Below are 26,426 nucleotides of genomic sequence, written 5' to 3' on the forward strand. Positions count from 1 at the left end.
GAGATCAAAGGTATACAGTCTCAGTAGGGAATCAAAGAACATGATCCAACTATCATAATCAATGCATCTGAATATATCAGACCTACTAACCTGACATACATCCTGTACAAACCACAACCGACATAATGATAGATACATACCCAATCTGGAATCGACATCTGGTACAATGGTCAGTAAACTCACCAGATCTGCAACAGACCTACTTGTGACACCTGTGCAATATAAATACGACTGCAAATACATGTAAAATAAATGACATGTATGCAGCATGACAATCATATGCAACAATCATATCGCAAACAAATGCAACATACCACAAACACATGCAACTAGTATCTACTAGGCATGTATGCAAATATATCTCCAAAGATGCACCGCGCATCAAATGCCAATGTGCATGCATGCTCCATGGCCACCCCCGCCACCTCTCTGGACACCACGACCCCTGTATGGCCAGGAGGCTTAGGTTCATGGAAAACCGTACTAGTCTCCAGTACATGCACCGCTATAGGCGGCCGAAGCGGACGGTCAGCTAAGTAGTTATATAACTACATAGCTAAGGGTCCCTGACCACTCACATCTCTAGCCCGATGACTACTGTACCGTCAAGACTCACTACTCCAGAGTGGTCGAGGCAGACAGAACACAGAGCGGCTGAGTAAGCGCGACAGGACTAGCTCCACTCCTAGCTACCACTCTCCATCAGTGGTCGAAAGGATAGCTATAAACGATTGACGACTCTCACCACCACAAGGAAGACAATAGTCGTCAGCAATATAATGAATGATGAACATGATATATATATAATCATGATACGAACACCGTCATCATCCATGCAACTCTAAATCCACCTAAGTACACCACAACATGAGTATGATCATCAAGATACCTCCACATATCTCACCAAACACATATACACCACTACAAATGCATAATCAACCAAGAATCTCTGATAATCCCCCTAACACATGTTGTAAGATATAGCAAAATTAAAATAATAAATATTATTGGACCAAATATTTTATTGGATTTTTCAAGAACTTCTAGAAATTTTTCAGGATTTAAACGGAGTCTGTATGACCCGTTTTAAGGGGATAGATTCTGGGTACAGAGGAGGCCTGTTTGGAATATCCAAAGGTGGGAATTGATTGAGGAGTGGACTTAGGCTTTGATTAAGCTTAACCTAGGTTTGGGGATTAATGCTACAGTAACCTACTTTATAAGCGCCGAGAACCCCTCTTTTCCCCCAATTCTTCTTCCTCCCCTGTCCACTTCGTCCCGATCCTCACCGGCGATTCTCCTCCTTCTCTCGGTGTCGCCGACGTGGCTGATGGTGGAGTGTTTAGGAGGGAAGACAAGCTACGAGCGTTTCTCTTCTTCCTCCCATTCTCGGTTCCCATCGCATCTCCGCCATGATGCCGGCGATTGTTGATCGCGCCAGTGATGTCTGGCCCATCGCCACCGGGCCTTCCTTCTTCATCTCGATCGCTGATGTTGCGCCTCCCTCCTCCCTCTCTCACTCGTGATACTGTAATCCATCGACTCATGGGACGCCGGAGCCGTTCTTGAAGCTGTGCCCTAGCTCAGATTCGTCGCCGACAACCACTCTTTCCCCCACCCGATGTGTTTTTCTCGCAACCTCTTCTGATCGCTGGTCGCACCACCATGGCCTCACTGCCTCGCCGTGTGCTAGAGTCTTGATCGAGTGCCACTACAAGTCGACGATCATTCTAGGTAAGTTTCATCTAGATTTGTTTTAATTCCAGATCTTGCTCAATTGTTTCCATTTAGCTGTTCTTCCTGATGCTGGACTTGTGGGAAGCATCGGATCAGCTTCTTGGTGGATTCTTAGTGAGCATATCACTGCCCCTTTACTTCTTGTAGCTGTTGAGGTCTCGATTGAGAGGTGGGGATCGATTTAGGTAAGTACTGCTTCTGTTTTGTTAGAGTTCAGTAATTCTTTGCTGTATAATTTGGATTATGGACTGATTCTTAGAGAGGATTAGTGAATAATATCTTTTGTAGCTTACGGGCAGTGTTCGTGCTGGGGATAGGTGCTTTGGAATTATTATCTATACATCAAGGTGAGTTCCCTTTGGTGATGTATCTCTAGATCTTTCTATTATTGCTCTATTATATCAGTGTTATTAATGGTTATTAGATTATGTTTAGTTTAGAGCACATGGAAACATGTAGAAGGATTTGTTGTAGTTGGTTGTTCTTGTGTGGTTGATGGAGTTTGATTCTAGATTTCTTGTGGTGGATGGGTGGTTAATTTAAGTTTATGGTGAAATAGGATCGATCCAATTGTTTGTTTGGAGATTAGGATGCATTTTGTTGATGATATGGTTTTTAAGTGATGATGGTGCTAGGTTTGGTAGGAAATGAATTACTAAATATAGGTGTGAATTGGAGGAGGAAATGATTGTGTTGATTAAGGATTATTGGAGTTGTGATTGATTATGGTTTGATGATTTAGTTGATAGGTTATTGTAGGTTGATATCATTTGTGTTGTGGATGGATAAATCAAGATTTGTATCATATTATATTGGAGACTTTGTGATCTGTAGTTGTTTGGATCGAAGTGAAGGATTGTGGATTATGTTTGGTTTTAGGAGTTGGATTAAGAATGGATTTATTATCGTATTGGATTTGGATCATTAGGTGGAGTTAAACATGATCATTATTGGTATGTGTTGGATTGATTGGGGTTTGTATTAGGTTGGAATTTGTGGATATGGTGATTGGTTGATATAGATTGTTATGTGATCATTCTTTGGATTATTGGATTGATTGTTGGTTGGGTTATCAGATATGGTGGTTAAGGATTATTTGGAGGTTAGTCAGGGATCAGATTTGATTGGAATGATCCTATTGGGTTAGGGATTTTATTTAGCTATTTAATTTATATGAATTTAGTTAAATAAAATATAAATATATTGATTTCTATAGGACTTGGATTCGGGACGAGCGTCTCGACACGGGATTACTTGGCACGATCTACATTTTAAGGCGGGTATTTCTTCCTTGGCCTCTTTATAGTTTCTTTGAAACTTAGTGCATGGTTATTATTGGATGAATTAGGCTGCTTTATCTTATATCATGATCGGTTGCTGTTTTTCCTGCATGATACTTATGCTTGACCCTTGTGATGATCTATTTAATTCATATACAGTCTTCACTCTTGATATATACTCTGTTATGATTACACGTGTAGAGTATGTCTTATAGGGATTGTCGGGTTATTGCTATTACCATGCTAATTGGATATATGATGTGGACTGCACATAGTTGGGTATGTGTTATAGGAGTCATCTTGTTGACCGTGCATTTACATGTGGTGAGTATGTACGTATTTGTTATGTACTTTTGGAGGAGTTGTGTTGATTGTATGTTTGGGGTAAATACACATGTCTATTGGTTATTTTTACTGGAGGATACATGTTGATTGTACTTATCTTTTGTGTACATGTGTCTGGTGGGATTATTGGAGATTTTTGGTTGATTATACATGTGTAGTGTGTACATATGTTTAGTGGTATACGTGGAGGTATCATGACGATTATACTCATGTTGGAGGTATTTATGAGGTTTGGGGTTGTTACATGGATGATGATTATATATATATATATATATATATATATATATCATGTTCATCATTCATTGCATCTGATGACCATTGTCTCCCTTGTGGTTGAGAGAGTCATCAGTTGGTTTGGGAATAGCGTAGCATACTCGGTCACTCATGGGTAGTGGTAGCTGGAGCAGTTGTCGCTAGTCCTGTCGTGCCACCCAGGCACGAGGTTTTGTGAGATCCGGCGTTGTGAGCAGTTAAGGACCTTGATACTATGTAGCTAGATAGTTACTAGTGGATTGTCCGCCTCGGCCACTATATAGTGGGCTGGAGGGTAGTACAGTCGTCACAGACCCAAGCCTCATGGCCATACAGGGGTCGTGGTGTCTGGAGAGGTGGCGGGGGTGACCATGGAGCATGCATGCACTTTTTCATATCATGCGCGGTGCATCTGGGGGGATATATCTGCATACATGCCTAGTAGATACTAGTTGCATGTGATTGTGATTTGTTGCATTTGATTGAGCTATGGTTGTTGCATATGGTTGTCATGCTGTATACATGTCATTTATTTTACATGTATATGCAGTCATATTTATATTGCACAGGTGTCACGGATATATCTGTTGCAGATCTAGTGAGTTTACTGATCTTTGTACCTTGCGTTGATTCCAGATTAGGTATGTATCTGTCATTATGTTAGATGTGGTTTGTACGGTTTGTATGTCAGGTTATTATGTCAGATATGTTTAGGTGCATTGATTATGATAGTATGATCATGTTCTTTATTCCCTACTGAGACTGTATACTTGTGATCTCCATTGTTGTTTATGGACCATGTACTATCTTGTCTATTACCCGCTGAGTTACCTATACTCACCACCGCATGTATACATTCATGTTTTCAGGTAGCTTGTAGATGGTTGGTGTCGCTCGGAGTATCATGTCTGCCGGGTCCTACGTCACATCCGAAGACCGTGCTTGTTTTCTTTTGTATATCTTTTTATTATTTTTGGCATTGTATTTATATATAGTCATGTGGCTATCTTATGGTTTTGGTGTTGTATTTATGTTTAAGCCGTGCTGGCATGCATTGTATTTATTTGGTTTGTGTGGGCTTTCCTTCGTTTTTTCGCTGTGTTTCTAGTGTAGTCGTGTGGGCTGCTTTATATATAACTGCGTGGTTGTGATTGTTTCATTCCAGCCGAGTGGGTTGTGATTATAACTGCGTGGTTGTATACATATATATTCCAGCCGCATGTGGTTGAGGTATTTTGTTTGTAGTGATGCTTCATATTGTCACCGGTACAGGGGAGATGCTGCCAGATTTTTGTTTGGCAGGGACTCCTCTAGGGGCGTGACAATATTTGGTATCAGAGCCGGTACGATGCCTGTTTTGTTTTGTGTTCTACTTTTGAGATTTATCTGATACCAATTTAGTGGTATCAGAGCAGGTACGATGCTTGTTATTCGTGTTTTGGATTTCATGATTCGATTTTCTTGATGTGACTTTTCGGATTTTGGGACCAGGCAGCAACAGGACTTCTCCAGGCTATAGGAGGTATATTTTCATATTGTTATCATACATTTCTGTTTGTGTATGTATTGTTGCCCATGATAGTTAGTTATGACATGTGTTAGTACTCTCTGGTTAGTACCTGCCTTTTTGCATGCATTGCATATGTTGGGTCAATCACTGATCACGGTTGACCTAATGGAGATCAAGGATTACAGTCTCAAGGGATTTGTTATATCATACTACCAGTAGTTTTAGTGTATGTTACTACTAGTTGGTTGAGAGATAGAGGCACATACTAGTCCCTGTTATTATTAGCTGGGTAGTGGACGATATCTATATACGCATGTTGACTCAGATAGTAGAGTACCGATTTACTCCTGTTTAGGATTGGGTTACCTGTTTGACTTGTGCAGTGGGGTTTGACTTATCTTAGTGGGTTTTGTGCTCCTGTTAGTTTTGACCAGTAGGGGATTGACTTACTCTATTTTTAGAGATTCCTATCTTTGGGATGTTTCATACTTGGTTAGATATTTTGACTTGTACCGGTGTAGAAAGGACTGAATTAGCCGTATACCATTATCGGCTTAGTCAGTCTATAGAGGATTGATGTATCCTATTTCATGGGGACTTTGACCATGGACTGTCTACACCTAGTTGATTGACTTAGAAGGTACATTCGGATATGATACCTCCACTGATGTGGAAAAGTGTAAAGCTACCTGCTTAACACTTATGAGATACAACCGTTACTAGGGTGTATGAGTTGGAGAGTACATTTGGATATTCGATTTGTACTGACGTGAGAGAGTTGAAGTTAGTTGCTTAACCTTTACGTGACCCGGTACCACGTGAAGGAAGAAGCAGAGAATGCTTTTTTGGAGATCAGGTCATCACTTAGTGATCTCTTGGAGGTGTTTGGAGAGAGAGTAGTTCTCTACTTCTTCGTTAACATGATGGATTATAAGGCGATGATCAGTCGACTCGCCTAATGTTGTTCCATGGGAGATCCTAACTCATGGAACTATTGGATATAATTAGATATCCATGATGTACTTAGTGATATATACTCCGCAATGGTGAGGAGGAAGTGGTATTAGTTGAGTAATACCTAGGAGGTCCGACCGTAACTTGGTATAATTTCAGACAATGATCTTCGAGGGGTAGAGCATCGATTGACGGATATTTTGATCATCTATTTAGTTGTAGCATTCCTCTATCTTTGTGTTTATTGCTCGATACTGGAGGTTGCTGAACCTCAGGGTGGAGCAATCACAGTATGATGGGATACAAGACAATGGTTAGACGACTCAGCTAACATTGTCTCTATCAGGTGGTTTAAGACCTTGACCACATGATCATTTTACCAGATCTTGTAGTCTATATCTCATATTAGAGGGTTTGACCTTTTATCGGTATTTGTCGAGGGACATATATAGGATGATGATGAGGGTGGTGGAGATATCTCCTTGATAGGTAGACTCTTAGTCAGTAGGTTGTGTGACCTTTTGACTTGGGATTGACATTCCTCTACTGTAGATATTTGATTATTAGAAAAGATGAGATGATGAGATTTGACAGACTTTTTGGATACATTTAGTTTGTTGGCAGTAGGTGTTGAGGGTTGGATGCTTTCGTTTTTCTCTATCATTATTTAGGAGACTATCTAGTATAATTGATTGATATCGAGGATGATTATGATTGGTAGATATTGGGATATCAGATGTGGTGATAGATTATCTTTTGATGATCTATTAGTGGATATTTGACTTGATGATCTATTATATGGTGTTTGATGTTAATAGTGACATGGAGTCATATGTCTGTGATATTTATGGATTTGACGATTTGTTGTTGGTGATCCGATCATAAGTTTGCTGTTGGAGATCTTACGGTTGAGTGTACTTGTACAGATATTATGAGTCCTTGGGGTTTCCATTTAGGCATACCGTGCCTAGATGTTTTTATGGACTTGATGCATTTGGTATTCCTAGGGTGGTTGGATCAGTTTTCATTGACGATGTTGTGATCTATTCCTGATCTGAGGTGGATCACGTACACTATCTTCACATAGTTCTAGAGATGTTTTGAAGGGAACATCTATATGCGAAGTCCAGTGGTGCGTGTTTTGATTGTCTTGTGTGGGACTTCTAGGACACATTGTTTTAGTAGAGGTATATCAGTGGATCATAGATAGAAGCTGTTACTAGTTGGGAGTAGTTGTAGTCTATACCGGAGACTCACTGTTCCTTTAGTTTGGTTGGATATTTCCAGAGTTTGATTGAGGGTTTCTCCAGCATTATACAGTTGACCGGACTATCTAGGAAGGGTATGCAATTTTCCTGGATAGATGTCTGCGAGATCAGTTTAGTTAACTGCACCATCTTAGTTATGCTTTCTAGTGTAGATGGTTTTGTAATCTACACAGATGTATCGTACCTGGGGTTTGGTGCAGTTTCGATGTAGCATGAACGGAGCAGTCTCATGCCAGTATACCGAATTCTCGGGTAATGAGAATGGAATTCTTTATCTTCGTGGGAGATTATGTGTGTTTCCGAGTCATTTCTTATCCGGGAGGAGTTACTGCAGGAAACACATCGATCTGGATTTGCGATACATCGGGGTGACGCCTGATGTATAGAGACTTAGAGCGTTCCTATTGGTTGAACGACATGAAAAAGGCATCGCAGATTTTGTAGCTTGATGTCTAGCATGTCAGCAAGTGAAGGTTGTACATCAGAGATTAGTTGGATAGTCTCCGTTGATTTGGATACTAGAGTAGAGTTAGGAGCATGTTATGACGAATTTTGTTGTGGATTACCCAGGACTCGGAGAGGATATGATGGTTTGGGTAATCATGGTTGGGTAATGCCTTGCTCCCTAGCTATCAATTTGTAGGACATATTCTTTTGGGTTGAGTAGTAGAATTATACTCTAGAGTGATTTCCGGACTAGATGATGTATCTTTGAGTATTGTTTTGGATGGAGATAAGTGATTTCATGTTATAGTTTTGATTATGGTTATAGCAGACTTTGGATTAGGAGTTTCACTTTAGTATAAATTTTCATCTCAGACTAATGGATAGTTTGAGAGCTCTTTACAGGTGTTGGAGGTTTTATTGAAAGTGGATTTTGGATTTTAGAGGTGTTTGATTTATCCACAGTTGGCTAGATTGCAGAGTGGGAGTAGCGGGAGTAGGGTGAGTTCATAGCTCATAGAGTTGTCGTTATGCACTTGGAGGTGGATTGCCATGTTTGGAGATATGTTTATGATACTTGGAGTGAGTGGAATATGAGTATGTGATTTGGATGTTACCCTTGGATGATAATCCCTGATTTGACCAGTAAATTTGGGGACCAAATTTTTTATTAGTGGGGGAGAATGTAAGATATTGCAAAATTAAAATAATAAATATTATTGGACCAAAAATTTTATTGGATTTTTCAGGAATTTCTAGAAATTTTTCGGGATTTAAACGGAGTTTGTATGACCCATTTTAAGGGGATAGATTCTGGGTACAGAGGAGGCCTGTTTGGAATACCCAAAGATGGGAATTGATTGAGGAGAGGACTTAGGCTTTGATTAAGCTAAACCTAGGTTTGGGGATTAATGCTATAGTAACCTACTTTATAAGCGCCGAGAACCCCTCTTTTCCCCCGATTCTTCTTCCTCCCCTGTCCACTTCGTCCCGATCCTCACCGGCGATTCTTCTCCTCCTTCTCTCGGTGTCGCCGGCGTGGCTGATGGTGGAGTGTTTAGGAGGGAAGACAAGCTACGGGCGTTTCTCTTCTTCCTCCCATTCTCGGATCCCATCGCATCTCCGCCATGATGCCGGCGATTGTTGATCGCGCCAGTGATGTCCGGCCCATCGCCATTGGGCCTTCCTTCTTCATCCCGATCGCTGATGTCGCGCCTCCCTCCTCCCTCTCTCGCTCGTGATACTGTAATCCATCGACTCACGGGACGCCGGAGCCGTTCTTGAAGTTGTGCCCTAGCTCAGATTCGTCGCCGGCAACCACTCTTTCCCCCACCCGATGTGTTTTTCTCGCAACCTCTTCCGATCGCTGGTCGCACCACCACGGCCTCGCTGCCTCGCCGTGTGCTGGAGTCTTGATCGAGTGCCACCACAAGGAGACGATCATTCTAGGTAAGTTTCATCTGGATTTGTTTTAATTCCATATCTTGCTCAATTGTTTCCATTTAGCTGTTCTTCCTTATGCTGGACTTGTGGGAAGCATCGGATCAGCTTCTTGGTGGATTCTTAGTGAGCATATCACTGCCCCTTTACTTCTTGTAGCTGTTGAGGTCTCTATTGAGAGGTGGGGATCGATTTAGGTAAGTACTGCTTCTGTTTTGTTAGAGTTCAGCAATTCTTTGCTGTATAATTTGGATTCTGGACTGATTCTTAGACAGGATTGGTAAATAATATCTTTTGTAGCTTACGGGCAGTGTTCGTGCTGGGGATAGGTGCTTCGGAATTATTAATTATACATCAAGGTGAGTTCCCTTTGGTGATGTATCTCTAGATCTTTCTATTATTGCTCTGTTATATTAGTGTTATTAATGGTTATTAGATTATGTTTAGTTTAGAGCACATGGAAACATGTAGAAGGATTTGTTGTAGTTGGTTGTATGTGTGGTTGATGGAGTTTGATTCTAGATTTCTTGTGGTGGATGGGTGGTTAATTTAAGTTTATGGTGAAATAGGATCGATCCAATTGTTTGTTTGGAGATGAGGATGCATTTTGTTGATGATATGGTTTTTAAGTGATGATGGTGCTAGGTTTGGTAGGAAATGAATTACTAAATATAGGTGTGAATTGGAGGAGGAAATGATTGTGTTGATTAAGGATTATTGGAGTTGTGATTGATTATGGTTTGATGATTTAGTTGATAGGTTATTGTAGGTTGATATCATTTGTGTTGTGGATGGATAAATCAAGATTTGTGTCATATTATATTGGAGACATTGTGATGTGTAGTTGTTTGGATCGAAGTGAAGGATTGTGGATTATGTTTGGTTTTAGGAGTTGGATTAAGAATGGATTTATTATCGTATTGGATTTGGATCATTAGGGGGAGTTAAACATGATCATTATTGGTATGTGTTGGATTGATTGGGGTTTGTATTGGGTTGGAATTTGTGGATATGGTGATTGGTTGATATAGATTGTTATGTGATCATTCTTTGGATTATTGGATTGATTGTTGGTTGGGTTATCAGATATGGTGGTTAAGGATTATTTGGAGGATTAGTCAGGGATCAGATTTGATTGGAGTGATTCTATTAGGTTAGGGATTTTATTTAGCTATTTAATTTATATGAATTTAGTTAAATAAAATATAAATATATTGATTTCTATAGGACTTGGATTCGGGACGAGCGTCTCGACGCGGGATTACTTGGCACGATCTACATTTTAAGGCGGGTATTTCTTCCTTGGCCTCTTTATAGTTTCTTTGAAACTTAGTGCATGGTTATTATTGGATGAATTAGGCTGCTTTATCTTATATCATGATCGGTTGCTGTTTTTCCTGCATGATACTTATGCTTGACCCTTATGATGATCTATTTAATTCATATACAGTCCTCACTCTTGATATCTACTCTGTTATGATTACACGTGTAGAGTATGTCTTATAGGGATTGTCGGGTTGTTGCTATTACCATGCTGATTGGGTATATGATGTGGACTGCACATAGTTGGGTATGTGTTAGAGGAGTCATCTTGTTGACCGTGCATTTACATGTGGTGTGTACGTACGTATTTGTTATGTACTTTTGGAGGAGTTGTGTTGATTGTATGTTTGGGGTATATACACATGTCTGTTGGTTTTTTTTACTGGAAGATACATGTTGATTGTACTTATCTTTTGTGTACATGTGTCTGGTGGGATTATTAGAGATTTTTGGTTGATTATACATGTGTAGTGTGTACATATGTTTAGTGGGATACGTGGAGGTATCATGACGATTATACTCATGTTGGAGGTATTTATGAGGTTTGGGGTTGTTGCATGGATGATGAATATATATATATATATATATATATCATGTTCATCATTCATTGCATCTGATGACCATTGTCTCCCTTGTGGTTGAGAGAGCATCAGTTGGTTTGGGAATAGCATAGCATACTCGGCCACTCATGGGGAGTGGTAGCTGGAGCAGTTGTCGCTAGTCGTGTCGTGCCACCCAGTCACGAGGTTTTGTGAGATCCGACGTTGTGAGCAGTCAAGGACCTTGATACTATGTAGCTAGATAGTTACTAGTGGACTGTCCGCCTCGACCACTATATAGTAGGCTGGAGGGTAGTACAGTCGTCACAGACCCAAGCCTCTCAGCCATACAGGGGTCGTGGTGTCTGGAGAGGTGGCGGGGGTAACCATGGAGCATGCATGCACTTTTGCATATGATGCGCGGTGCATCTGGGGGGATATATCTGCATACATGCCTAGTAGATACTAGTTGCATGTGATTGTGATTTGTTGCATTTGATTGAGCTATGGTTGTTGCATATGGTTGTCATGCTGCATACATGTCATTTATTTTACATGTATATGCAGTCGTATTTATATTGCATAGGTGTCACGGGTATATATATTGCAGATCCAGTGAGTTTACTGATCTTTGTACCTTGCGTTGATTCCAGATTGGGTATGTATCTGTCATTATATTAGATGTGGTTTGTATGGTTTTTTTGTCAGGTTATTATGTCAGATATGTTTAGGTGCATTGATTATGATAGTATGATCATGTTCTTTATTCCCTACTGAGACTGTATACTTGTGATCTCCATGGTTGTTTATGGACCAGGCACTATCTTGTCTATTACTCGCTGAGTTACCTATACTCACCACCGCATGTATACATTTATGTTTTCAGGTAGCTTGTAGATGGTTGGTGTCGCTCGGAGTATCCTGTCAGCCGAGTCCTGTTGGTTGCTACTCGGAAAACCTAGAGGTTCCACTGTACAAAAATTTTGTACAAAGGTCTGAACCTTTTCCTAGCTGTCATGTGTTCTTTTAAATTAAATTTTGGATCGCCTGCGGAACTTAACATGTTTGATCCAAAACTTAATCTATTTGTTCTTTTAGGTTTTGACTTGGTTCTCCTGCGGAACCTAACACGTTTGACCCAAGTCACCTTAAGTTATTAATTTCATTAAATATTAATTTTCATAATTGGTTTCCAGTACTGACGTGGCGAGGCACATGACCTTCTTGGATATGGGAGCAACCACCACCGACTAGACAAAACCTTTTATGGAAAGCTAATATTTAATTTCCTAAAATAACTTTAGGTTAACCGAAAGGAACAATCAAATCACAAGGAAAAGAAAAAACAAAAAAACACAACATTGAAAAACATATTCAAAATTCTAGAATCGTAAGCCTCTTGTATTTGGTATTATTTCCATAAATAACTAGTATGATGTGGAAAGGAAAAATTACTAGTTATACCTTTTAGAAAGACCCCTAGATCTTCTACCGCATTCCTCTTCTAACCTCGGACGTTGTGTGGGCAATGATCTTCCAAGATGAGAAACCACCAAACACCTTCTTCTCCTCCTAGCTAGGTTCGGCCAAAACAAAAGAGCTTCACCAAGGAAGAAGAAAAACACCAACCAAGCTCCAAGGGATGCAAGCTTTCTCTCCTTCTTCTTCTTCTTCTCCAAGTAATATCCGGCCACCACAAGAACTCCAAGCAAGAGGGATATTTCGGCCACCACAAAGAGGAAGAGAGGGAGAGGATGTTGGCCGGCCACACCAAGAAATAGGAGAGGGAGAATAATAGAGGTTGTATCCCATGAAGGCACCTCTACCCCTTCTTTTCTATTCCTTGGCTTTAGCAAATAAGGAAATTTATTTATAATAAAATTTCCTTAACTTTCTTTGACAATAATTAATTAAGAAAAATTTAATAAAATTTCTTAATCAACTAATCATGGTCGGCCACCTCAAATAGAAAAATTAGGAGAGTTTCAATCAACAATTAAAACTTCCTTATTTGTCTTTGGAAATTTTAAAAAATAAAATTTCCTTTTAAAATCCCTTCATGGTTGATAAAAAGAAATTTCTATAATTTTAATTTTCTACATGTGAATAATTTTCAAAGAGAAAAAATAAAATATCTTTCCAATCTACAAATAAGGAAAGAGATCTAATCTCTTTTTTTAATCTTTTGTAGATCTTTTAAAGAGAGATATTTTAATTTTAATTCTCTGTAATAAATTATATCTTCCACATAATAAAAATTAAAATTAAAATTCTTTTTTAATTTAATGTGGTCGGCCCCCTCTAGCTTGGGTTCAAGCTAGGGCCGGCCACCCTAAACAATGCTTAGGCCGGCCCTAGCTTGGTTCCCAAGCTTGCTTGGTCGACCCCCTTTAGGTGGGTATTGAAGGTGGGTATAGGTGGGTATAGTACTCTATAAATAAGAGGCTACGATAGGGACCGAGAGGAGGAATTGGTTTTGGTGTCCCGATAAATTTAAGCATCCCGTGTTCGCCCCGAACACACAACTTAATTTTATCAATAATAATTCATTCCACTAGAGAACTATTATTGAACTTCCGCACCAATCCCAAATTACATTTTTGGGCTCCTTCTTATTATGAGTGTATTAGTCTCCCTGTGTTTAAGATGTCGAATGTCCACTAATTAAGTGAGTTACTGACAACTCATTTAATTAATATCTTAATCCAGGAATAGTACCACTCAACCTTATCGTCATATCGGACTAAGTCCACCTGCAGGGTTTAACATGACAATCTTTATGAGCTCATCTTGGAGACATTATCAACCTAGATTACTAGGACACAGTTTCCTTCTATAATCAACAACACACACTATAAGTAATATTATTTCCCAACTTATCGAGCTTATTGATTCATCGAACTAAATCTCACCCATTGATAAATTAAAGAAATAAATATCAAATATATGTGCTTGTTATTATATTAGGATTAAGAGCACACACTTTCATAATAACTGAGGTATTTGTTCCTTTATAAAATCAGTATAAAAGAAACGACCTCAAATGATCCTACTCAATACACTCTAAGTGTACTAGTGTAATTATATAGTCAAGATAAACTAATTCCTAATTACACTATGACATTCCAATGGTTTGTTCCTTTCCATTTTGGTCATGAGCTACTGTTAATAATTTATAAGGTATTGATAACATCATGTTCTGTATATGACACCACATAATATGTTATCTACAATATAAATTAATAGAACAACTACAACAAATATAGATGATTTGACCAAATGTGATTCTTTATTCGAAATAAATGTTTACAAAAGCTTAGGCTTTCAGTATACACTCTAACAATCTTCCACTTATATTAATGACTAAGTTGCCATATCTTCTGCCATACATATGATTCCCATTCCCTCCACATGCCGATCGAAAGCTTTTGCCGGAAGGGCCTTTGTGAAAGGATCTGCTAGGTTATCTGCTGATGCAATCTTGGCGATGACAACCTCTCCTCGCTTCACGATATCTCGTATCAGGTGGTACTTGCGCTTTATATGTTTACTTGCCTTATGGGCTCGTGGTTCCTTCGAGTTTGCAACTACACCACTATTATCACAATAAATTGTGATGATTTTGGGCAAACCAGGAATCACATCTAAGTCCATTAGAAAGTTCCTGAGCCATACTGCTTCTTTAGCTGCCTCAGAGGCTGCTACATACTCAGCTTCCATGGTTGAGTCCGAAACACATTTCTGCTTAACACTCCTCCATGCAATGGCTCCACCTCCTAAAGTAAACACATAGCCTGATGTAGACTTACTGTTGTCCCTATCTGATTGGAAATCTGAATCCGTGTATCCCACAGGGAGCAAATCATCTGCTTGGTAAACTAGCATATAATCTCTAGTCCTTCTCAGGTACTTTAATATATGCTTTACCGCAGTCCAATGTCCTTGTCCAGGGTTACTCTGATATCTGCTAACCATGCCCACGGTAAAATAGATATCAGGTCTCGTACATAGTATTGCATACATTAGGCTTCCTACAGCCGAAGCATAAGGAACTGTTTTCATGTCCTCTATCTCCTTTGATGTCTTTGGAGACATCTCTTTAGATAGAGCTACTCCATGCCTAAAAGGTAAGAAACCTTTCTTGGAATCCTGCATGCTAAAACGAGCAAGGATCGTATCTATATATGAAGCTTGGGACAGACACAACATTCTTTTCTTGCGATCCCTTATTACTTTGATCCCAAGAATGTGTGCACACTCTCCTAAGTCCTTCATATCAAATTGTTTGGACAACCATACCCTTACGTCTGATAATACCTTGACATTGTTGTCAATTAACAAAATATCATCTACGTATAGTACAAGAAATACCACCACGTTTCCGTTACACTTCTTGTATACACAAGACTCATCCGGACACTGAATAAATCCATATGACTGGATTACTTCATTAAACCGGATGTTCCAAGACCTTGAAGCTTGCTTCAGTTCATAAATGGACCGATTGAGCTTGCACACTAGATGCTCTTTGCCTTTTTCAATAAACCCTTCTGGTTGCTTCATATGGATGTTCTCTTCAAGACTTCCATTAAGGAAAGCTGTCTTGACATCCATTTGCCAAATCTCATAATCTATATGAGCAGCAATGGATAAGAGTATCCGGATAGACTTAAGCATGGCAACTGGTGAAAAAGTCTCCTCAAAATCGATTCCCTCTTTCTGAGTGTACCCTTTCGCAACAAGCCTAGCTTTGAAGGTTTCTACCTTCCCGTCTGTCCCTCTTTTCCTTTTGTAGATCCACTTGCATCCAACGGCTTTTACACCATCAGGTGGTTCTACGAGCTCCCAGACCTTATTAGAGTACATAGACTCTATTTCAAAATTCATTGCCTTTTGCCAAGATGCTGCATCTATATCTTGGAGTGCTTCGTCATATGTTCGGGGATCAGGTTCATGTTTACCCGGGATCAAGTCCGAAGACTCTCCCAAAAACATGAATCTTTCAGGCTGCCTTATAACCCTCCCACTACGATGAGGCACTGTCTGTGGTTGTGTATCATGTGTGACACGTGTTGTAGTCTCTTGTGGTACTTCATCTTGTACTGTTGGTACTGAAGTAGACGTGTCCTCTCTAAGTTCTTCTAAAACAACTTTGCTACTGGGCTTATGATCCATTATATAGTCTTCTTCTAAAAACTGGGCATTGGTGCTAACAATGACCTTCTGGTCTTTAGGACTATAAAATAAATCACCTTTCGTTCCTTTGGGATACCCCACAAACACGCGAACTTCTGTACGAGATTCTAACTTATCAGCATCTAGTTTCAGCACATGTGCTGGACTACCCCCAAATCTGAATATGTCTTAGACTGGGCTTTCGCCCATTCCACAATTCCGTGGGAGTAGAAGAAACTGATTTAGAAGGTACTAAGTTCAGAATGTACACTGCTGTTTCCAGTGCATATCCCCAAAACGAATTTGGTAATTCTGAATAACTCATCATCGATCTAACCATCTCCATAAGAGTCCTATTCCTTCGTTCTGCCACACCATTCTGTTGGGGTGTACCAGGTGCGGACAGTTGGGATTGAATCCCGGCCTCTGATAAGTAATTCCTAAACTCTCCTAAGAGGTATTCGCCACCACGATCAGAGCGTAGTGTCTTGATACTTTTACCTAGTCGTTTCTCCACATCAGCCTTGTACTCTTTGAACTTATCAAAGCACTCAGACTTGCGGCGCATTAGGTAAATGTATCCGTATCTTGAATAATCATCTATAAAAGAGACAAAATATTCAAAACCTCCTCTTGCCTGGACAGACATAGGACCACACAAATCAGAATGAACCAATTTTAACACTTCTTTGGCTCTATACCCCTTGGCTTTGAAAGGCCTCTTGGTCATTTTACCTTCCAAGCAAGATTCACAAGTTGAAAAATTTTCCAACTCTAATGAACTCAAAAGTCCATCGGCCATAGGCCTCTGAATCCTTCTTAAGTTAATATGACCAAGCCTCTGATGCCAAAGATATGCTTGGTTCATTTTCGAAGGTTCTTTTCTCTTATTAGAGTTACAAGATGAATTATAAATTTCCATGTTTTGCTTTGTGGGAGAAATTGGATTTAAAGTATACAAATTGCCAACTAATGCACCAGAACAGATAATCACTTTATTTCTCTTAATAACTACATCGTTACTAAATGAAACTGAATATCCATCCAAAAATAGTTTTGAAACTGAAATTAAATTCTTTCTAAAACTGGGTACATAAAGATAATTTCTTAAAACCAAATTTCTATTTCTATTAAAAGATAAATAGACATCTCCCACTGCAACAGCCACCACCTTAGTAGCATTACCCATGTAGACGGTAATCTCTCCTTCAGATAGTCGTCGGGTTTCCTGGAACCCCTGTAAGGAATTGCAGACATGATCAGTGGCTCCCGTATCTACACACCAGGTGCTGGTAGATAACACCGCTAAACATGTTTCAACAACTAGAGCATGAGATATACCTTTGTTCTGATTCCTACGAGGACAGTCCGCCTTCCAATGCCCTTACTGCTTGCAGATGAAGCACTTGCCCTTCGGCTTCTTCATTCCAGCTTTAGGTCCCGTACTTTGAGATTTATTCACTTTCTTTGCTCAACCAACTTGTTTCTTCTTCTTCTTTCCTTTCGGTTTAGAAGTAGAACCATTTTCAGCATAGTGAATATGAGAATTGTGATGAAACAAACCTTCTGCTGCCTGAAGTTCTGTCAGTAGTTCCGCCAATGAATATACCCTTTTGTTCATATTATAATTCAGGCGGAATTGCTCAAAACTTCTAGGTAGTGTTTGGAGGATCATATTGATCTGGGTTTCCCCATCAATTTCTCCTCCAAGGATCTGTATTTCGTTCAGATAAGCCATCATCTTTAGGATATGATCCCTCACAGGAGTACCCTCTTGCATGGTGGCTGTCATTATCTTTCTCATGGCTGCTTGCCTAGAAGCCTGATCCTGATGACCAAAGAGTTCCTTGAGATTGTTCATAATATCATAGGCTGTTGGTAAATCTTGATGCTGATGTTGCAATACATTTGACATTGAAGCCAAAATGTAACACCGCGCCATCTCATCTGCTTTTACCCATTTCCTATGATATTCAATCTCCTCTTGGGTGGATTCCCCAGTAAGTGCATCAGGACAAGGTTCAGTTAGTACAAACTTATAGCTTTCAGCAGTAAGAATAATGTCCAGGTTCCTTTTCCAATCTATATAGTTAGGACCAGTAAGTCTATTCTGTTGTAGTATGATAAACAGTGGGTTGAAAGTCATCCTAAGAATCACAAATAACTTTTGGTCAGAACTCTAAATTTAGAATAATATTGATTCCTCAAACAATACTATTTTAAATTAACCAACACCTTAAAACACCGTGAATGTTGTATGCCACGATAGTGTGGACTTATACAAATTCAGCATTTGTAAAAGGAGGGTTTAACCCTTTAATTTTACTATCTTGTCAACCTAACTTTTTGATAAATAAAATTAATAGTTGGTATCCTTTGGTCACACGAATAATAGCAGTGACTCCGATGGGGAGGATACCATTAGACGTGCCTAAGTGTATACCACTACTTGACACTAAGTCCATTAATAAGATTGTGCCCCTTCCGATGGGGAAGATCACACGCTCTTAATTAACTTCCTATAGCCATCCAAAATGGAAGTTTGTTCTAGTGATCCACAAAAAAGCTCATCCGATATGGAGGAAGGCACTCAGAGCCAACGCGCAAGCTTGTTTGCATCACTTACAAACCAGTAATGGAGACCGTGGAATTTATTTAAAATCCCTCTCCCACTTAGTTATTTATAAATGAGGAATTTTAACTATGCTAGCCTACTAGACATGTATACTAACATGCACACACAGCACAATATAAAAGCAATAAATAGAAAATCTAATTTTCAACTATTATGGCTTTTATCTATGATTGTTCTCCGTGTGTTGTCATCCCAAGCTGCTGCCATATTTGGCCACCGCCACCGGGTCTAGCTGTCGCATCCATCTTGCTCCTTGTTCTGCTGCGCCTCTGGTCCTCAGAAGGTTCCACGCTTTGCAAGATTCGATCCACGACATAAATAGAATTTTACAATTTTGATCCTATATTCCTCGAAGGAATGTACATGTAAACTAGATCGAACATAAAATAAAAATTTACATCCATCGATCCTATATTCCATAAAAGGAATGTACATGTAACTAGATCAAAAATAAAATCCAAATTAAAAACTAAATACAGCTCCTGCTGTATTTTATAATACAATCATGCACGCACATATAAATTGCCCTTGACATGTCCAAGAGTCAAATCACACACATATAAAACTATAAGTCATAATAGTTTGATCCTGCATCTACAAAGTTAGCACATCCTACTATTAACCTGCCTAAATTATGTATGACATGTGCATAATTAAACTAATACCAAATACACAGAGGCAAAACCCTAGCTCTGATACCAATTGTTGGTTGCTACTCGGAAAACCTAGAGGTTCCACTGGACAAAAATTTTGTACAAAGATCTGAACCTTTTCCTAGCTGCCATGTGTTCTTTTAAATTAAATTTTGGATCGCCTGCGGAACTTAACACGTTTGATCCAAGACTTAATCTATTTGTTCTTTTAGGTTTTGACTTGGATCTCCTGCGAAACTTAACACGTTCGACCCAAGTCACCTTAAGTTATTAATTCCATTAAATATTAATTTCCATAATTTGTTCCCAATACTGACGTGGCGAGGCACATGACCTTCTTGGATATGGGAGCAACCACCACCGACTAGACAAAACCATTTATGGAAAGCTAATATTTAATTTCCTAAAATAACTTTAGGTTAAGCGAAAGGAACAATCAAATCCCAAGGAAAATAAAAAACAAAAAAACACAACATCGAAAAACATATTCGAAATTCTAGAATCGTAAGCCTCTTGTATTTGCTATTATTTCTATAAATAACTAGTATGATGCGGAAAGGAAAAATTACTAGTTATATCTTTTAGAAAGACCCCTTGATCTTCTACCGTATTCCTCTTCTAACCTCGGACGTTGTGTGGGTAACGATCTTCCAGGATGAGAAACCACCAAACAACTTCTTCTCCTCCTAGCTAGGTTCGGCCAAAACAAAAGAGCTTCACCAAGGAAGAAGAAAAACACCAACCAAGCCCCAAGGGATGCAAGCTTTCTCTCCTTCTTCTTCTTCTTCTCCAAGTAGTATCCGGCCACCACAAGAACTCCAAGCAAGAGGGATGTTTCAGCCACCACAAAGAGTAAGAGAGGGAGAGGATGTTGGCCGGCCACACCAAGAAATAGGAGAGGGAGAATAATAGAGGTTGTATCCCATGAAGACACCCCTACCCCTTCTTTTATATTCCTTGGCTTTAGCAAATAAGGAAATTTATTTATAATAAAATTTCCTTAACTTTCTTTGACAATAATTAATTAAGAAAAATTTAATAAAATTTCTTAATCAACTAATCATGGTCGGCCACCTCAAATAGAAAAATTAGGAGAGTTTCAATCAACAATTAAAACTTCCTTATTTGTCTTTGGAAATTTAAAAAAAAAAATTTATTTTAAAATCCCTTCATGGTTGATAAAAAGAAATTTCTATAATTTTAATTTTCTACATGTGAATAATTTTCAAAGAGAAAAAATAAAATATCTTTCCAATCTACAAATAAGGAAAGAGATCTAATCTCTTTCTTTTAATCTTTTGTAGATCTTTTAAAGAGAGATATTTTAATTTTATTTCTCTGTAATAAATTATATCTTCCACATAATAAAAATTAAAATTAAAATTCTTTTTTAATTTAATGTGGTCGGCCCCCTCTAGCTTGGGTTCAAGCTAGGGCCGGCCACCCAAAACAATGCTTAGGCCGACCCTAGCTTGGTTCCCAAGCTAGCTTGGCCGGCTCCCTTTAGGTGGGTATAGAAGGTGGGTATAGGTGCGTATAGTACTCTATAAATAAGAGGCTACGATAGGGACCGAGAGGAGGAATTAATTTTGGTCTCCCGATAAAATTAATCATCCCGTGTTCGCCCCGAACACACAACTTAATTTTATCAATAATAATTCATTCCACTAGAGAACTATTATTGAACTACCGCACCAATCCCAAATTACATTTTTGGGCTCCTTATTATTATGAGTGTATTTGTCTCCCTGTGTTTAAGATGTCGAATGTCCACTAATTAAGTGAGTTACTGACAACTCATTTAATTAATATCTTAATCCAAGAATAGTACCACTCAACCTTATCGTCATGTCGGACTAAGTCCACCTGCAGGGTTTAACATGACAATCTTTATGAGCTCATCTTGGGGACATTATCAACCTAGATTACTAGGACACAGTTTCCTTCTATAATCAACAACACACACTATAAGTAATATTATTTCCCAACTTATCGAGCTTATTGATTCATCGAACTAAATCTCACCCATTGATAAATTAAAAAATAAATATCAAATATATGTGCTTGTTATTATATTAGGATTAAGAGCACACACTTTCATAATAACTGAGGTATTTGTTCCTTTATAAAATCAGTATAAAAGAAACGACCTCAAATGGTCCTACTCAATACACTCTAAGTGTACTAGTGTAATTATATAGTCAAGATAAACTAATTCCTAATTACACTATGACCTTCCAATGGTTTGTTCCTTTCCATTTTGGTCATGAGCTACTGTTAATAATTTATAAGGTATTGATAACATCATCTTCTGTATGTGACACCACATACTATGTTATCTACAATATAAATTAATTGAACAACTACAACAAATGTAGATGATTTGACCAAATGTGATTTTTTATTCGAAATAAATGTTTACAAAAGCTTAGGCCTTCAGTATACACTCTAACAGGTCCTACGTCACATCCGAAAACCGTGCTTGTTTTCTTTTGTATATCCTTTTATTATTTTTGGCATTGTATTTATGTGTAGCCATGTGGCTATCTTATGGTTTTGGTATTGTATTTGTGTTTAAGTCATGCCGGCATGCATTGTATTTATTTGGTTTATGTGGGCTTTCCTTCGTTTTTCTGCTGTGTTTCTAGTGCAGTCGTGTGGGCTGCTTTATATATAACTGCGTGGTTGTAATTGTTTCTTTCCAGCCAAGTGGGTTGTGATTATAACTGCGTGGTTGTATACATATATATTCCAGCCGCATGTGGTTGAGGTATTTTTTTTGTAGTGATGCTTCATATTGTCACCGGTACAAGGGAGATGTTACCGGATTTTTGTTTGGCAGGGACTCCTCTAAGGGCGTGACACATGTACACCAAACATAGGTACAATCAACATATATCCTCCAGTAAAAACATATCAAACACATGTATATACAACAAATATACAATCAACACAACTCCTCCAATCATCACACTGGACAAATGTATACACGACATACAAATGGAAAGTCATCATATGAACACTGCCAACGAACCATACACTATCATACACACTCTACATGTGCACAAATACCACAGAGTATAGATAATCCAAAGTGTAGACTGTATAAGAATTAAATAGATCATCACAAGGGTCAAGCATAAGTATCAAGCAGGAAAGTAACCAACGAACACGATATAAGGTAAAGCAGCCTAAACCATCACATAATAACCATGCACTAAGCTCAATAAAAATCTACATAGAGCCAAGGAAGAAATACCCGCCTTTATCTGTCGACTGCGTCAGATAAATCAATTCCACTTCGAGACGCTCGTCCCGAATCCAAGTCCTGCGAATCACATGGTATATATATAATGTTTAGCTAATCACATAATCAATAAGAAACTAAACCCAAAACCTAATCCTACGTCGATTAGGTAACCCTGTTTAGTTTCCACCCAATGATCCAAACCAAAGTAGATGATAGGTCCATCCTTAAACTCCACTCTTTCTAAATCCAACCATAATCCACAATCATCACACTAATCAAATCTCCTCATGAATTAATCCAATTCAATTCACATAATTCATCATCAATCAAACACTAATCCAAACTCATCATAAATCCTTCTAAATCTACTAATCAATCCAATACAACTTAATTTAAATTCCTACAATCCATCACTACTAATCCAAACCAATGTACAAATAAAATCACCTTAATTCTTAATCCACAATAATTCATCCAATCCACATCACACTACTCATAAATCAAAGCAAGCACAAGCCCTACCATTCTTTAGAAACCTAATATAGTAACATACTACTAATGAAACCAGTAGAAATACCGTATTGGAACATCTCTTACCTTAATAATATGGCAGCCAATCCAAGCTCACAGCCCCACAAGAACACCTGCTAACAGCCACCCAGAGCCTCACCTACACCAATTCCTCCAAGATCAAACCCAACACCTAGCTGTAGAGTAACTAATTTTATAAAACCCCAACAAACAAAGACATTACTCACCTTACTATACCTCCAATCCTTCCGCAGAACATTGCTCAGCTAATATCAACCCTAGTAAAGAATCCATTCCTTCAAGAATCGATCCAATACAGCAACAAATGGAACCACAACATAGCAAGAAGAGGTAAGGAGACAACCATACCTTCTTGTGGCAAAAACCCCTCGTCAAGCCATAGAATGGCTGGGATCAGATGTCCCGACGATCAGAGACGATTGGTGGCAACCGACTCATACTCACAATAGGAAACCGACCAAGAAGAGGAAAGCTAGGGCTCGGTTGAAGGGAGATGGTGGCGCTGCCCAAAGCTAGGGCATAGCTTCAAGAAACGCTCCGACAAGGGAGAAGATGCGCTGTCGAACCCCCTGGTCCAAGATCCGGTGAGAAGAGGCGATCGAAGATCGTGAGATGATGACATCAGAAAAGGGGCGACTTGGCTCCGGTGTCTCATGGGTCGACGAATCGCAGCGGCACTCGACAAATCGGAACGGAGAAAACACAGTGAACCGAGGGGTTAAGGAGGAGGAAACGGGCGAATCGGCTAGGGAAGATGATCAGGGAAAAAAGGAAGCCCTCCGTCGATGTTTACGTCTAATGGCCGGCTATCGCGAGCTCGGCATCGGTGAGGTGAGGAATCGCCGGAGTGTGGGTTTCGGGCAGAGAAGTTGACGAGGGAGGAAAATGAATCGGGGGAAAGAAAATAAAGAGATGGGATTTAAACTTAGGTTAGACTAATTAAAGTCTAAGTTCATTCCCAAATCAACTCCCACTTAAATGGTGTTCCAAACAGGCCTTCACTGTACCCCGAATCCATCCCCTCTAAACGAGTCATACGGACTCCATTTAAATCCCGAAAAATTTCTAAAATGTCTTGAAAAATCCAATAAGATTTTTCGTCTAATACCATTTATTATTTAAATTTTACGGTATTTTACTTTCTCCCCCACTAATAAAAATTTGGTCCCCAAATTTACTGGTCAACTCGGGGATCCTCATCCAAGGGTAACATCCAAACAGTATCCTCATCCACTACTTCGTCATAACATCATAAACATATCTCCAACCATGACAATCCACCTCCAAGTGAATAGTGATGACTCTGTGGGTTTTGAGCTCACCCTACTTCTGCTACACCCACTCTACAATCTACCCAACTGTGGAAAAATCAACTACCTCTGAAATCCAAAATCCACTATCCTCAGATCCTCCAACATCTGTATAGGGCAGTCAAACTATCCATCAATCTGAGGTAAAAAAAAATTATACTAAAGTTAAGCTCCTAATCCAAAGTCTGTTGTAACCTCAGTCAAAACTATGATGCGAAATCACTGAACTCCATCCAATACTACACTCAGAGATATACCATGAGGTTCAGTAATCTCTCTAGAGTATAACCCTACTACTCAATCCAAAAGAATCCGTCCTACAAATCGACGGCTAGGGCGCAAAGTCGTCACCCAACAATGATTACCCAAACCAAAATATCCTTTCCAAGTCCTGGATAATCCCACAACAAAATCCGTCAAGCATGCTCCCAACTTCACTCCAGTATCCAAATCAACAGCGACAATCCTGCTAGTCTCTGATATTCAACCTCCACGTGCTGACACACTAGACATCAAGCTACAAAATCCGCAATGTCTTCCTTCATATCTTTCCACCAATAAGAATGCTTCAAATCTCTATACATCGGGTGTCACCCGGATGTACCATAACTCCAGATCAAGGTGTTTCCTATAGTAACTCCTCTCGGATAAGAAGTGACTCGGAAACACACATAATCTCCCATGAAAATAAAATCAAATTCTCATTTCATGAGAATTCTAACTACTGGTACGAGACCGCTCCGCTCATACCACGTCGGAACTGCACCAAACCCCAGGTACGATACATCTGTGTAGAGTACAAATCCGTCTACACTAGAAAGTACAACTAAGACGGTGCAGTTAATAACTTTTCATTTCAACTCCTAAAACTAATCTCGTAAGCATCTGTCCAGGAAAGTTCTATTCCTTTTCTAAACAGTCCAGTCAATGACATAATGCTGAATAAACTCACAACCAATCTCCGGTAATATACAACCAAACCAAGATAATTGAGAGTCTCGTGTATAGACTACGACTACTCCGAACTAGTAATAACCTCTATCTCCTGTAGATCTACTGATATCCCTCTACCAGAGACAATGTGTCCCAAAAATCCCACACAAGACAATCAAAATGCGCACTACTGAACTTCACATATAGATGTTCCCGTCGAAACATCTCTAGAACTATGCGGAGCTAGTGTACGTAATCCATCTCGGATCGAAAATAGATCACAACATCGCCAATGGAGATAATGAAAACTGATCTAAACACCCTAATAATACCAAATACATCGAGTCCATGAAAACATAACGTCTAGGGTACTGTAAGCCTAAACGATAAACTATAGACTCATAATATCCGTACAACTGGCACACACAACCGTAAGATCCCCGACAAATCTGTGATCTGATCACGCACTACAAATCAACAAATCCATACATATCACAGACATACCACACTCCATGTCATTATCAACCTCAAGTATCAAATAGTATATCCTCAAGTCAAATATCCTCTAATAAATCATCAATAGACAACATATCGCCACACCTGATCTCACAATATCCACCAATCCTAATCATCCTCAACATCAATCAATCATACTAGATAGTCTCCTAAATATTGATAGAGTAAAAGGAAATCATCCAACCTTCAACACACACTACCAACAAACTAAATATATCCAGAAAATCTGCCAAATCTCATCATCTCATCCTTTCTGATAATCGAATATCCACAGTAAAGGAATGTCAATCCAAAGTCAAAGGGTCACACA

This window comes from Zingiber officinale, chromosome 11B (assembly GCF_018446385.1).
Source record: "Zingiber officinale cultivar Zhangliang chromosome 11B, Zo_v1.1, whole genome shotgun sequence".
Lineage (NCBI taxonomy): Eukaryota > Viridiplantae > Streptophyta > Magnoliopsida > Zingiberales > Zingiberaceae > Zingiber > Zingiber officinale.